The 11,699-nt window shown below is 32.0% G+C and overlaps 1 long non-coding RNA gene across 1 annotated transcript; it reads left to right on the top strand.

The window, feature by feature from the left end:
* The first annotated feature begins 231 nt into the window (after positions 1 to 231).
* Positions 232 to 9,736, top strand: LOC145306123 (uncharacterized). Its single transcript, XR_013874896.1, has 3 exons — positions 232 to 285; positions 6,736 to 6,850; positions 9,102 to 9,736. It is a non-coding gene; the product is annotated as an uncharacterized LOC145306123 (long non-coding RNA).
* The last annotated feature ends 1,963 nt before the right edge of the window (positions 9,737 to 11,699 follow it).

Raw genomic sequence — 11,699 nt, 5'->3', positions numbered from 1 at the left:
GTGGGGGAGTGATACTGTTCAGTTATTTACCATTTGTGTACATAAAGTTACTCTAATAAAAAGGAACTGGTTGTATTCATTACGATAAAAGCTTAATAAAGAAAATTTGTTACTTTAAAGAAGGAAAATTTATATAGTTTTGGAGAATCGTTAAGAGACATTTAATCATTATACATGTTTTAAATTAACATGATATATTTTAATGCTTCACTACTAATATTAAAATATTTCAGATTACAGAATGAAAACAATGAATGCTTTTTTCTTCAGCGAATGTATTTAGAGGTAACAAAGCTACTTTGTAGTTTATGTTTCTCAATTCGTCTGTGTGTGAAAGTGAAAAATGTGAATATCAGCTCCTTTTTAAGATAGACGTGAACATGTGTGAATATATGTGTGAGTTTTCAGTTCATAATTAAGGGGGGGGGAAGTTTGTACAGTTATAGGAAATGAAATTCAGTATAAAATTTTGGGAGGGACGTATGGGCTTGTTTTTATAGTTATCAACCTAATTCTTTTTGCAAAATCTCTTTTATGACTAGATGTACACGGAAAACTTTGAAAATTTCATTTTGGGACTTTCCTTCTAGGGGCTTGTGGAGCAAAAGACCCCCCCAAAACACTAAAAATATGAGTTCTGACCTTATTTTTAAAGTTATCGACCTGATTTTTTCTTTATAATACTTTTTTAACATATCCGAATCAACGAACCATTACAGATTTCATTTTGGGACTTTCCTTCTAGGGGCTTGTGGAGCAAGAGACCCCCCAAAACTAAAAATACGTGTTCTGAACTTATTTTTAAAGATATTAACCTGATTTTTTTTAAAGAAAACTTTTTTTTTAAATAACCGAACTAAGCAACCATTACACATTTCATTTTGGGACTTTCCTTCTAGGGGCTTGTGGAGCAAAAGCACCCCCTAAAACACAGAAAATAGGAGCTCTGAGCTTATTTTTGAAGTTATCAACCTGATTTTTTGAATGAAAACTTTTAGTTTTAAAAAATAACTGAACTAAATAACTATTACAGATTTCATTTTGGGACTTTCCTTCTAGAGGCTTTTGGAGCAAAGGACCCCAAAAACACTAAAAATATGAGTTCTGAGCTTATTTTTAAAGATATCAACCTGATTTTTTATATAAAAATACTATTTTAACATAACCGAATCTACGAACCATTACAGATTTCATTTTGGGACTTTCCTTCCAGGGGCTTGTGGAGCAAGAGACCCCCAAAAACACAAAAATATGAGTTCTGGGCTTATTTTTACAGATGTCAACCTGATTTTTTATATAAAAATACTATTTTAACATAACCGAATCTACAAACCATTACAGATTTCATTTTGGGACTTTCCTTCTAGGGGCTTGTGGAGCAAAAGACCCCAAAAACACTAAAAATATGAGTTCTGGGCTTATATTTAAAGATATCAACCTGATTTTTTTTATATAAAAAACTATTTTAACATAACCAAATTAAGAAAACATTACAGATTTCATTTTGGGACATTCCTTCTAGGGGCTAGTGGAGCAAAGATCCCAAAAACACTAAAAATATGAGTTCTGAGCTTATTTTTGAAGATATCAACCTGATTTTTTAAATAATACTTTTTTAACATAACCGAACTAAGAAACCATTAAGGATTTCATTTTGGGACTTTCCTTCTAGGGGCTTGTGGAGCAAAAGACCCCCAAAAACATTAAAAATATGAGTTCTGAGCTTATTTTTAAAGCTATCAACCTGATTTTTTAAAAATAATACTTTTTAACATAACCGAATTAAGAAAACATTACAGATTTCCTTTTTGGACTTTCCTTCTAGGGGCTAGTGGAGCAAAAGTTCCCCAAATCACTAAATTTATGAGTTCTGAGCTTATGTTTAAAAATATCAATCTGATTTTTTTAATAATACTTTTTAAACATAACCGAATTTTTTCACATAAATGAACTAGGTAATCATTACAGATTTTGATTTTCTTCTAGGGTCCAATGAAAATGCGCTTGAATCAATTCACAGTCATATTATCATTTTCAAATATTATGTATTATTCTGAAAAAAAAATTACATTAAGAGGACTAGATTAAGGTTTCATAATACTTGGTATAGAAATACTGTACAAAGACTAAAAATGATGATGTATCCTAACAAATTTAAAAAAAAACGGAAAAAAGTCAAAAACTATCTACATAATTGTAAAAATTTAAGTATTCAGTGTAAAAAAAGAAAACTATTAGTTATTGATTGGTTTTTCAATTGCAACAAAAACAGCATGTTTTTCAACAAAGAACTTTTCTACTTCATAAACTTGATGACTATCATCATTACAAAAGTATTTATCATCAAATTTATTCACACATACATTATGACCAACATTTTGAGGGCCATGAATGCTTGAGAAAATATGATTTACTTCTTTACCTAGTCATTGAGTTATTAACATAAATCTCCCCCCAAAATATTATATTAGATTTATTTCACTTATTGGCTATACCTTCCTGGCATACATTCTTCTTTCAAAGAAAATTAAAATAAGGTACTGATAAAGTATCTGCTATTCAATGCAAATTTAGGCACAGGTGCAAAGATGTTTTGAACTTGCAAATTACTTTAAAGAGCAACATCTTAAATGTTAGCAAATGATATTTCCTCAAGTTTGATATGTGTAAAATAAATGATAAAGGATTATATTTAGAAAAATCAATAGAAACCTCTGACTTGACATTTGTATCATAGTTTAGCCTAACAATTTCAATAAATTGTATTCTGCCATCAACTTCAATTCTCTTACAATCCAATGCTCTTCTTTCACATCTTGAACATGTATCCGCAACAGACATACTAAAAAATTGTAACTAGGTATTAATAGATATTATCTAAAAAACATAAAATAATTCTAATTGAAAACAAAATTATAGCAAAAATAAAATCACCTGAGAACCTCATCAAGCTTCTGTTTTAAACACACTCTTTCATTATTTGCATGGTCAGCGACATAAATTTGAGGAATTGTCACATTTGGTATAGCTAGTGACCTAAACTTTAACTCTCTCATACCACAGGAGCATTTGTTCTCAACAGGAAATTCAGACATTTGGTCAAATCTAAAATGACAAGAAAGTGTTGAGGACAAGTTACATTACTTTAAATTCATTTATTTTACCTATCCTTGAAAATGTAAATATAATATTTATCAGGTTACCTGATATAGGGACGGAATCTTCTTAAAAATTCTCCTATGAACTCAGCTGGATCCTTAAAAGTGATTTTTTATAACCAAACTAACAAATTGTAAGTTCGTGACTAATGTTATACATATTTTCTTAGATGCCTAAACAGTTATTTTTCTTTTAAAATGCCTGAAAACAAGTAGTACTACATATGATAAAATCACATAAAAAATTAAATAGGAGGAGAAAATTAATTGAAAAACTGGTTCAAACAATACAGTTATAAGATAGAAAACTTACATGCATTTGATTAGCTGGAAATTTAGTTGTTTCATACTTATTCCATGTTTTCATGAAAACTGAGAGTGAAAATGGTTCACTGCTGGGCATGCATGCTAATATTCTCCTAATATTGCAAAAAAATTGTATTAGTTTACCTAAATATCATATACTTAATTAATGACAAGACATAAGATAGTTATCACTTATTTCTTTACTTAAACCTTAACATTTAAAAAATTGTGAGGGGGGATACAACCTAGATGACAGTAGAATCATACATGTATTCTAAAATTGGCTGAAAAAATTAAAATTTTGACTTTATTTTTATTAATTTGAATGCTTTGTTAAGTCATTAAACATTTTCTCTGCACCTGGAAAGTCTAGGCCCCACCCCTTGATCCTTTAGGGATACAAAGATTTTACCTGGCAAGTGTGAGTGGAAGTGGACTCCCATGTTCTTCTTCCAAAAAACTTCCATTCATATTGATACGATGAAATAGGAAGAATACTGCATTTAAAAAGCAATTAAATCGAGGATTCAGCAGTCCACATTGCAAATTACTCTCATCTTGTACAAGAACTAAAAAAGGTATATGTATTTTTCTTATTTACAGAAATATTATTATAAATAGAATCCTGTGATTTAATGTGTGCATTAATCCTGAACATAATCCTATCAATCCAATTATATGTCTGAACAATTTATTATTCAGTATCCTATCCCTGTTAATTGTATTAATAAAAAAGGTAAGCAGCCACCTTCAAAAGTGTGTTAAAAACTTGTATGAGATTTAAGTAAAACCTTTACCTGGCTCAGAATGTACTTCAGGTAATGCCATTTCTGGATACCTTCTTGTCACTCTAACTAAATATCTTTCAACATTAGATGTTCCACGCCCAAAATGGCCACTTGCATAAGATGAAACAGATTCTGGTGGTTCAGAAATTTGATGGGGAACATTAGCAGCTGGATTTGATGGTTCAGGTAACAGTGGTTGTATTGGCAGATTAGCTCCAAGATCAATACTTGTTTGGACAGGTGTTGCTGACTCAACAACTTCATTGGAAATTGGATTATCTGCAGGTTCAACCTCATTCATCTCATCAGAGTCACTGTTGTCAAGTGTGTTATTTAAGTGAATAAACCGAGTCTGCCTGTAATATGCATCATGGGGTCTCTTTTCTACACTGGTTCGCTGATTTCTCACTGGAATTGGAACAGATTTGGCATGTTTCATTGCTTCATCCGGATGGAGAAATGGAAAACTATTTTTTATATTAACCAATCTCACCCCCTTTGAGATAGTGGATTCCATCATATAATTTGCTCCACACCACATGATTAGAAATGCAATATGGCAGCAGCTACCAATGCTACCATTGGTTGATGGGCATTTAAAGCAGTACATAGCCCCTATCTTTTTAAACACATCTGTGCAATGAAGAGGGTTGGCAGAATCATCATCAAGCACATAAACCATAGGTGTTTTGTAAGCATTCCTATCTGAATCCGAACGATGTGCTGGAGCACACATAATTTTGAAACAATATCCTGGACCTGGCCAAGGAGGTAATATTCCATCAGATTCTAGTTCCAAATACTTTGGCGTTGGCTCATCTAGCCTCAAAATTTGAAGTTTTGGATTCTCTAAAGGTTTTTTGATCAGTGTCAAATAATCATCAAAGTCTTCTGGTTCTTCATTAGCTCTAACCTCCATCAGGCGGAGATGTGAATGGACAGATTGTGCTTTCTTGGCTCCATGAATGCTTGTTACCTCCCATAACTATACAACAACACTTTATTTTCAAAAAAAAACATTATCAAGAAGCTTATAACACAAATTCATTTATCAAAATTTGCCTAGAAAAGAAAATTTCATACCAAAATATACTTTAAAAAGTGAAAAGTAAATAAATAATCACAGAATGAAAACTACACAGTAAAATTAGATATTATTCATAAGATTATAGATGTTTTTTTTCAATTTAGACAAATAAAGTGCCTGGTCAAATTTATTTGGTGGTAGTTGGGGAAAATTGTAGTTTCTTCCAGCATCTTCTGTCTCAATCTGAGTCCAATTATAGGTTGATATTTCTAAAAAAAAATTTTAAATTTTTGAAGAAAAAATATGCCAATAGTAAAATTTTAAGTTGTGTTATTAGTAGTGAAGCTACTCTATAGATCCAAATGTCTGTCTGTCTGTAAGTAATGAATTGGGGGAAACATGATTTTCTCAGCTCCTATTCAAGATAGACAGCTGAAATTTTTAGGAAAGATTCCTATTACACATGACCATCTAATCTATACATTGTTTCGTCCATCTGTCTGTTATTTGGGGTGCTAGATTGATTCCTAGATATTTAAGTTTTCATGATTTTCTCAATTTTTCAAGATAGAGGACTGAAACTATCCGGAATTAATTGATCTTACATTCTACAAATGTTCACCAAGTTTTACTAAGATTTGTTTATTAATTATGGTGCTATATTGATTCCTAGATTTTTATGACACTGCTCTACAGTAAATTTTGTCCTGATATCCATTCATATTTTTTTAGCTTTGCTACTTATGGATGTTGTCATCCTTGTTTGTCATACTCTTAAATATCACCTTCAGCAATATGCAAGAGAAAGTTTTCTTTGTCAAAGTTCTTCAAAATTTGCTCCCCTTTCCATACTTTCATCTCTTCACTGAGATACTTAACTGGAAACTCTCCATGCTCCTAAGAAAAGAAAATTTAGAAAAGGTCATGTTAGTTTCAACGTTTTCATAGATTATGATTAATTTGGATTGGTCTTAAAAGCAAACAAAAGAATAATTATATTTTACCATGTGCCTTTTGTGTTAAAGTAAAACATATATGTGTGAAGGTATAAGGTACAATTTGAATGATGATTCCTGTAGTAGTTAGGTACGATTTAGAAAGCGTAGCAACACTATAATCAATCCAGAATGTCTGTGTGTCCATTTAATTAAAACTAATGTTCTTAGTTTTTTCTATAATTCACTTCCGAGAATCAAACCAGATTTTAAAAGATATATATAATGATGTTAATCTTTGCCTTCAAAAAGGGGGAGTTGAAAGAAAAAACTCAAGACGCTAATTTTAGCCTACCAATTAAGAATCCTAATCCGCTATAAAAACGGATTCCAGATTCGGATTCCAAAATTGGGCGGATTCCGGATCCCGGATTCGGATTGCCAACCCTAATCATTAAGCTTTTTACTTACATGTCACTGATTTCCCCACAATTGGTTTTCAAATTATTGTGTTGTTTTAGTAACAAGAAAAGAGGGTCCAGTATTCGGCCATGGATGTGCGATGTGACTCAATCATCAGGCATAGTTGCCAAATTATCATGCCATGCAGTTGCGTTGGTATTAGCATCTTCCGAGGTAAGTCATTTTTAATAGCACAGCTACCCCTAAAGAGGACTATGCACGAATTAGAACAAGTGATTCCAAGCACCTTCCAGCAATGAGTCTAATTATTTTTCCGTCAATTTACTAGGTTTATGTTTAATATTTGGATTATTGACTAAAAATTAGGTTTCACCACGTTTTTATATAAAAAAAACTTTGTCACTTTGAAATTAAAAACATTTTATGATAAAATCTCATTAAACGTTTTGTTGAGTTCAAACTGTTGTTTCATAAGCTTTGACACATAAGTATTAGGTATTTCGAGAGAAGAAATGTATATTTAAAAAATGGGTTTGTAACTTGTATTATTGTAAACAGTTTAATTAATGTACGTTAGCAATTTACAGCATTTGATGATTTTTGCTGTGTTATTTTATTTTGTCCTTTAAACTCAACAAAGCATTTGATGATATTGAACAAAAAATGCTTAACATTTTTAAAGATCATATAAAACTATGGTCGATAAACCAAATATTAGACATAAACCTAGTATATTCACTAAAAAATACCAAGGATCAATGCTGGAAGCTGTCTAGAATCATTAAATCTCGTTCGTGCATAGTCCTTTTTTGAGTTTGTGGCTGGACATAATAACAGTCTCGACTCATTCTGTTTGACAGACACAGATACACATATTACTGTTCATATATTTTTGAAAGCAAAGCTTTTCTATAATTAGGGTTGGTCGGTCCATCCAGAACGGATAGCTTTTTCGTTAATTTAGGCATGTTAGAATTGTCCTATTGATTTCAAAGTTTGCATGGTGATTTCTGTAGTAGTTAGGTACGATTTAGAAAACGTAGCAACTCTATAATCATAACCAAAATGTCTGTTGATTTTTTTACTTTTTTTAACAACTTCTTTGTGATTTAGTTATCCAATTGCTCTTATTTTTGGGATACTGATTCCTGGGACGACATAGTACAATATTATATTACAAGCGAAGCATTATCAAGTCCTAAAAATGTAAGGATGTCCATAAACATTATCCTGTCTCAAGCAGTTTTTCAACTTTACTTACAATTTAAAGGAGAGGGGGGGGGGGGTGGATGTGCCACTTTTTGAAACAAAAAGTAAAACGCACATGATCTCAGCCCACAAAAGAGTTACAGCTATAAATTCAGCACAGCAGCTGCTTTTGTGGATAACAATATGGAACGACGAAAACCGCCGAAATTTTTTTTTGCCTTTTTTCGCTAAATTAAACAGTTCTCAATCATCTGAGATAAACTTTTTTTTCTCATAAAAATTCTCTTATATATTCGCGTGACACTTGTAATATTTCATACATGTCTACAGTCAATTGGTATAAAAAAATGTAAAGTGTCAAGTGAAAATATGAGGGAAATAAGGAAAAAAAAGTTTATCTCAGATGATTGAAAATTGTCTATTATAGCGAGAAAAGGCAAAAAAATCAGCGGTTCCGCCGCCGTTTCTTCCCAGTTCTATATCAAGCAACTGCTATGCTGAATTTTAAAGCTGTAAATATTTTATGGGCGGAGATCATGCGCGTTATACTTTTGGTTTCAAAAAGTGGCACATCCGCCCCCCCCCCATCTTTTATATTCTGATTATCTGTTTGTCCTACCATTTCAGAGCTTCGCTTTTATGGATAAAGTCATTCTTGTTTTTAATTAAAATGCCAACAGATTTGCTTTATTTGGTAGAAACTAGTAGTATAAATAAGGGGGGAGGCGAATGTGCCTATTTTTGAAACCAAAAGTAAACGTGCATGATCTCAGCCCATAAAAGAGTTATAACTCTATAATTCGGCACAGCAGTTGCTTTTTTGGAGAACAATATGGAATTGTGAAGAAACGGAAGCGGACCCGCCGCAAACTGCCGAATTTTTTTTTGCCTTTTTTCGCCGAATTTATTTTAATTGTCTATTATGACGAGAAAAGGCAAAAGAATTCGGCGGGAGACGGCGGGAGCGGCGGTTTCGCCGCCGTTTCTTCACAGTTCCATATTATTCAAATCAAAAGCAACTGCTGTGCAGAATTTTAGAGCTGTAACTCTTTTATGGGCTGAGATCATGCACGTTTTACTTTTGGTTTCAAAAAGTGGCACATCCGCCTCCCCCCTTTTAATCTACAAAAGGGGTAATTTTGTTTACTATGATTAGAGGAATAAGTCAATTAATCGTCCATTGTCTTATTTCCTTAGATCCAAGATTAATTATGTATCACTATCCAACGATTACTTCAATGAATTAATATTTTAGGTTGTAGTGAAGAAATGGCTGGTTAAAGTGGACCAAGAATGTCGATGATGAGAGACCCAAATCAAACAAGGGCATAAGTTTTAAGCCCAGAAAAAAACCAATCTATTTTATTAAAGTTTTGCTTCGAAACTGATGAAAATCCGGTGGATTAGAACCGGTTCTCACCCATACTGAAAAATCATGTACAGCATCGTATTATCCTATCCAGTTTTCTACGAATATAAAAATGTACAATCATAAGATTAAAAACTAATTTTTTTACATCCGCGGAAAGCTTTTTTAATACGATGCAATACCTTTTTATATACCTACTTATGTTTCTTATATTAACCACAGATAAATATTTAAGCAAAATGATTAATTCAGTGGCGTGCACATACATTCACAAGGGGGGGTTTGAACCAAAAGGGAATGAAGAAATGGTAAGGCAGGTTTTCCTGATTCTTATTTTAAGGGGGTTGTTGACATCCCTCTTCATCCCCTAATGCACACCACTGGATTAGTTTATCATTAGTATTGTTATCAAAGTTTAATTCAAATCACGCATGTAACTAATTAATTTAAGAAGACTTCCTAAAAAATACTTTCAAAGTATTTTCCACAACTATAACTGTTGAAATACTATAATTTTTTGACGTGATTTTTATTGCATAATTAAGATTTTGTTTAAATGTTTAGTTTCAACTTTTATTACATCATGTATAATATTAATTAAAAACTAAAATATAGTTTAGTACCTACGCATTTTGCAATTTTTGATCATTTATTATAAGCGAAGCTTTTTTATAATTTGAATTGGTCCATCCGTCAGTACATCTTCCGTACATAATGGACAGTTACCTCCTGTAAATTTAAACAGGTTAGAATTGTCCTATTGATTCCAAACTTTGCATGGTGGTTCCTGTAGTAATTAGATACGATTTAGAAAGCGTAGCAACTCTGTAATCATTACTAGAATGTCCGTAAGACCATTTTAAACATGTTAATTTTAACTTTTTTAACAACAAAGGGGGGGGGGGGGTAAAATGTGGTGCCAGCCACGATATACCAGCAATTTTATTTTGGGTGCTACTTCCTTAGTTTCAGAGATGATGGGGTAAAATCTTTTTGGTTGTGTCAATCATTTGAGACCATGTTAAATTTTTTTTAATTTCCCCTTACAAATTCTCGTTTATTAAAGTATATCTTAAATTCAGTGCTTCTTCTGTGCTTTTTAAGATATTGAAACAAAATCTTTTTAGGTCGGTCAGTTTAATATTTTTGAATAAAAAACCGCGATGGTACCACCGCTCCCGCCGTTTTCTGCCGCCTAAAAAAAAAGTTGTAGGTATTGCATTTCTCACAGAACTAGGCAATTTGGAATCATTTCAGACCATGTTATTTTTTATTTTATTTTTCCTCTTACAAGCAACCCTGCGGGGACTTTCAAATTCTTTTTAATCAAGGTATATCTTAAATTCAGTGCTTTTCCTATGCTTTTAAGGATATTGAATCGGTAACGCCGCCGTTTTTAGAAAGATATCAAAACTTGCGGTAATTAGTGATACAACTAAAAAGATTTTACCCAATTATCTATAAAACTAAGGGAGTTGCACCCAAAATAAAATTGCTGGTATGTCATGGCATAAGTCACCACATTTTACCCCCCCCCCCCCTTTTTCTATGTGATAAAATTATCCAATTGATCTGATTTTGGAATACTGATTCCTTGGACAACAAAGTACAATGTTATAATTGAACCATCTCTATAATAAATTACTAAAAAAGTAAGTACCTATGTCCTTAAATTATATCCTGTATCAAAGCAGTTTATTAACAAATTTACATACAATTTTTTTAGACTTATACATTTATATTCTGATTTTCAGTTCTGACACTAGACAAGTGTTAATGTGCGTTTGTCCTACCGTTTCAGTGCTTTGCTTTTATGGTTGTTGTCATCCATAAGAATGGCGCTACTCTTTTAACTAATGTTTTCGGATATGCATATGATATTTAACTTGGACAATTTAATATTTTTTCAATGAATATAGCTCTTAGTTCTGTCTTACAAAAAGCTCTGATCAAATATACATTAATTTAAAGTAGTAAGATTATTTGTCTGATGCTCAAGGTATCGGAAGACTTTTTGTCTTAATTTGATGTACTTGTCAGTGAAGCTTCAAAAAGGTTTTGGGATGGCTTTAGTCTATTTTCCCAACCTAACCCATCATCCCTAAAGGCTATGTGCGTTTCTGCTGGTAACCAAATACTTCAAAAAGGTTTTGTTGCCTTTTCTGAGGAGTTTTAGATAATAAATAGCCAGTTGGTCTAGAATACTCAGCTTCATAATTGGTAGCTGAATGTTAAAAGGGGTAGTTGCACAAAGTGCATTTAAACTTGAATTTAGTGAATTTTTTTTTATGTTCAATAGTTTAAACTACATCTATAGAACATAAATTTGAAAGAATTTAAATTTTCTACCAGGTAGATTTAAAAATATCAACTTAGACTTGAAAATTATATTTTTGGTATATATTCAACATAAACATCTGCCCTGTTACCCCAAAAACAGCATGATGATAATTATTTTGTTGGGGGGGGAGGAATTCTGGCACA

The sequence above is a fragment of the Acartia tonsa genome, chromosome 14 (genome assembly GCF_053477335.1).
Source record: "Acartia tonsa isolate MP-2025a chromosome 14, ASM5347733v1, whole genome shotgun sequence".
Lineage (NCBI taxonomy): Eukaryota > Metazoa > Arthropoda > Copepoda > Calanoida > Acartiidae > Acartia > Acartia tonsa.
This window is presented reverse-complemented; position numbering and strand designations above follow the sequence as displayed.